General features: G+C 42.6%; 1 long non-coding RNA gene across 1 annotated transcript; it reads left to right on the forward strand.

Moving 5' to 3' along the window:
• The first annotated feature begins 281 nt into the window (after positions 1-281).
• Positions 282-3,766, forward strand: LOC114694851. The gene is made up of 3 exons (XR_003734763.2): positions 282-450; positions 1,046-1,119; positions 3,494-3,766. It is a non-coding gene; the product is annotated as an uncharacterized LOC114694851 (long non-coding RNA).
• The last annotated feature ends 632 nt before the right edge of the window (positions 3,767-4,398 follow it).

Raw genomic sequence — 4,398 nt, forward strand, 5'->3', positions numbered from 1 at the left:
GCCACGGATCCAGCGGCTGCGCTGCCCTGGGGTCTGAGAGACTTCGCCACACTGTCCTCTGCTGCTCCACACAAAGGCCGTCTTATATATGCTATCTATTTCGGTCATTTTTTTTTTTTTTTTTACGAGCGCCGCGGAATATTTTCAAGCTATCCATTTTTAAGCATTATCTCTTGGCAGTTAAGAAAATAGATCCATTGCGAGCACGGGGGTGGCGGCGGCGGCGGAGGGGTCTGAAAAGGGGTTTAAAAATAGCTCAGCCGCTAGACAGCTGCAGCTATTGGAAGCAGAGCCCTTTGCTTCCACCTCTACGACTTTCCACTTCAGCCTTGCAGCTGGACCTCCTCCGCTCGTCCTTGCTGGGGACAGATGCTACGGGAAGCAGGCCGGAGCAGAGCCCCTCCTGACCTGGGGTCGCACTGGGCACTCCGCCTGCTGAGAGGCACCGTGGTGAGAGGGCGCGGTACAATCTTGGGCTTGAAAAAGCTTATCCGATACATCTTTATATTGGGAAATGAAAAGAATAAGCCCATTGGCATTGTCATGCAGATTACAGGACCCAGATCGGATAGAGCCCCTTGGCTGGGAAGGACGGCAGAACACACGTTGACAGAGAACAATGCTTCCCGTGCGTTGCGTCAAGAGCCTGTGACAATTCCGTGAAGTGGTTATTTTTTTATTTTTTGCCAGTGCTACCTTACAAGTGTCAAAACTGAGGGCGGGAACGGCGGAGGAGGCTGGGCCAGACTCCACAGCCTCTGCCCTTAGGAAGTTCAAGATCTCTCTCACACACACTGCTTTGTAACTGGGGTATGTGTGCTTTTGCTGCATCTCAGAAGGAGGTCATGTGTTTAAGAGCAGAGACACTCAGGCACAGATGTAAACAGCTCTTTCCCTAAGCTTAGTTTGCCACCCATGACACCTATTCAATAAATGTTTGCTAAATACATGAACAACACTGTTTTAAATAAATGAAAGGAGACCCTGAGCCTCTTGTACTCTGTTGCTTTACCTGTAAAATGGATGGCATGCTATCTTTTGGCAGGCTTTTCAAAACTTTCTGTGAAGACCAAAGAAAATGAGATCCGACTTGTTAATTGCTCCAGACTTTATTCAACGGTAAATTCAACCAGTAGTTACCAATGATGTGTACTATTCTAGACATTGGGAATACATTGACACCTCAGGAAATGAACTACCTGCTTTTATTCTAGTAAGGGGAGATGGGATAGGAATAAGAGACATAAAAGTCATATTATAGCCGGGTGGTGGTGGTGGTGGTGGTGGTGGTGGTGGTGGTGGTGGTGGCGCACACCTTTAATCCCAGCACTCGGGAGGCAGAGCCAGGTGGATCTCTGTGAGTTCGAGGCCAACCTGGGCTACCAAGTGAGTCCCAGGAAAGGCGCAAAACTACACAGAGAAACCCTGTCTCGAGAAAAAAAAAAAAAAAAAAAGTCATATTATAAAGGGTTGGAAAAATGGCTCAGTAAAGAGCACTGATTGTTCTTCTACAGGGCCAGGGTTTGATTCCTAACACCTACATGGTGGCTGACAACTGTCTGTAACTCTAGTTTCAATGAAATCAGATGCCCTCTTCTGGCCTCCTTGGACACTGCACACATGTGGTACACATGTGATACACATACATATACACACACAAAACACACACAAGCATAAAATAAAGATTAAATAAATTTCAGAAAAAATTTAAAATATCATGTTATACACAGTTGTCCCTTTGTGTCTTGGGGACCTAGTTCCACAAACTCCACAGAGATTGTAAAATCCATAGATGCTCACATAGACTATTAGAATGAACATATAGATAGGTGATTTGAACAGCTTTGTGTCATATTGTACAATAGCCATGTATAGCACATTGTATGCACTTTTAGGTTCTAAAATACAGTATTATATCTGTGGTTTGCACTCATATGTGTGGTAGGCAAATCAGTAACAAAAAGTTGTATCCATTTATTATTTTCAGCATAGAATACTATTTATATATATCTTAAATTTTAAAAAAAGGTATTTTATGCCAGATGGTGGTGGATACCTTTAATGCTAGCACTTGGGAAGCAAAGGCAGGTGGATCTCTGTGAGTCCAAAGACAGCATGATCTACAGAGTGAGTTCTAGGACAGCCAGGGCTATATAGAAATACCCTGTCTTGAAAAACAGAACAACAACAACAAAAAACAAAAAAGATTTATTTGTATAAACTGGATGGCAGTGTACGCCTTTAACCTCAGTACTCAGAAGGCAGATGCAGGTGGATTTTTGAGTTCAAGGCCATCCTGATCTACAGAGCAAATTTCAGGACAGCCAGAGCTGCACAGAGAAACCCTGTCTCAAAACAACAGCAGCAATAAAGATTTATTTTATTTTATGTATGTGATGTTTTGTCTGCATGCATGTCTGTGCACCACTTGCGTGCCTGGTGCCCACAGAAGCCAGAAAAGGGTGTCCGATACCCTGGAACTGGAATTACAGATGTTTGTGGGCCACTGCGTTGATGCTGGGTCCTCTTGAGGAGCAGCCAGGGCTCTTAATGGTTGAGCCATCTCTCCAGACTCTGTTTACTTTGTTATGTATGTTTTTAAATACATATAAACGACTGCATTTTCTTCGGGTGATTATAAATGGCATTTTCCTGTTAACTTCCATTTCCCCATGTACATTCTTAGAATGACGGAGAAATGCATTCAGTTATTTTATGTTCTACACTCTGCAAACTTCTTTAGCTTACTTCTGAGTCCTAGCCATTTTTGTTCTTCATTATGCTTTATAGATTCTTTGATATTGTCTACACAGATAAACACATCATGTCCAGCCAGAAACAGTCCTATTTCTTTCTTCTAATACATATACCTGTTTTTGTTTTTTTCTTACCTTACTGTACTAGCTAGACCTTCTGGTGCTAAGTTGAATAAGATGTTGAAATCATACTTTTTTTGGTCTTATTCTCAAATATCAAAGAGAAAGTGTTCAGTCTGTCACCATTAACTATGACATTATATGTGTATGTATATATATATATACTTTTTATGAAGTTGAAATAATTCCCTCTGTTCCTAGTTTGGTAGGTTGTTGTTTTTTTCAAATGGGAAGACCCACCTTTTTTTTTTTTTTTTTTTTAAATATGCATTGTTGTTTTGACTGCATGAGGGTATTGGATTCCCTGGAACTGGAGTTACAGACAGTTGTGAGCCGCCATGTGGGTGTTGGGAATTGAACCCAGGTCCTGTGGAAGAACAGCCAGTGCTCTTAACCACTGAGCCATCTCTCCAGCCCCAGGTTGTTGTTGTTTTTATGAAATGAGGAACATGTTTTGTTCTCACAGGTTGATATGATGATTCCAAGTAGCATGTAAATACAAATGCATGGCTCCTGCCGGCCCTCAAAGCTCAGGAGTGGAACTTTGGACATTAAGGTAAACTTGCGACTGAAGTGAAACCCTCCCCAGACAAGTGACCTCACATTCTCACTTCTAGATACCTCTTCTCCAGAAGCACTCACTCACGTCCTAGCGTTTTATACACAAGCAACTTCACCGAAGCCGTGACTTCAATAGGAGAACACGAGAAACAGTCTGAAGTTCCACAGACGGTCAGGTGTCTAAATACACGTCAATACATTCATCCAGTCAAAGAGTATGCGGCCACCGACAGAGTGCCGAGGTTCCAGAGAGATCAGCATGGAGGAAAAACCAAGATACAAAGTTGAATGAAGAGAGACAATTCAAAGCAGTCTGAGTTGATCATATACTTAGAAGTGAAGAAATAAATGGAGTTTATGGATAGAAGCGTGTATTTACTATGTATATCACATTACGTACGTGTATATTTAATAAATCATATATTATACATGTATTCCTAACAGCACACGGATGATACTCGGGAGGGATTTAGTGCCGGTTTGTTAACTGAGTATAGCAAACAGTTCACTCACAGAGAATGGGGATGCTGCTTGGCTACTTACACCTGTGTAAGACTATGAAATTGTGTGGAAAAAAGGAAAACAATTCTGATGATGAATTTCCAGCCACCCGTAAATAAGCTGTGTCCATTTCCACTGACCCCTGGTGTGTGGCTTCTGCTGACTCTTTGATCAGCTCTGATGTCAGCTGTGTGACACTATGTCACGTTCTCTCTCTGGTTCTCAGCTCTCAGGACAGTAGCTGTTCAAAAGCTTTTTTTTTTTTTTAAATCAGGAACACCCGAGCATCTGACCTCTCTGCCAATGCATTTTTGTGTGTTGAGGCCAGATATATCAAATGTCTGAAAGTATGTCAACAAACCATTTGTGCCCTGGATCCGTTTCAGCCCTCCCATGTTCTGAACTGAGTTGAAAGCTGTGGCTCGAGTCTACCCGTCAGGGCCGCACCACCTCTCGGTGG

The sequence above is a fragment of the Peromyscus leucopus genome, chromosome 20, assembly GCF_004664715.2.
Source record: "Peromyscus leucopus breed LL Stock chromosome 20, UCI_PerLeu_2.1, whole genome shotgun sequence".
NCBI classification, from domain to species: Eukaryota; Metazoa; Chordata; class Mammalia; order Rodentia; family Cricetidae; genus Peromyscus; species Peromyscus leucopus.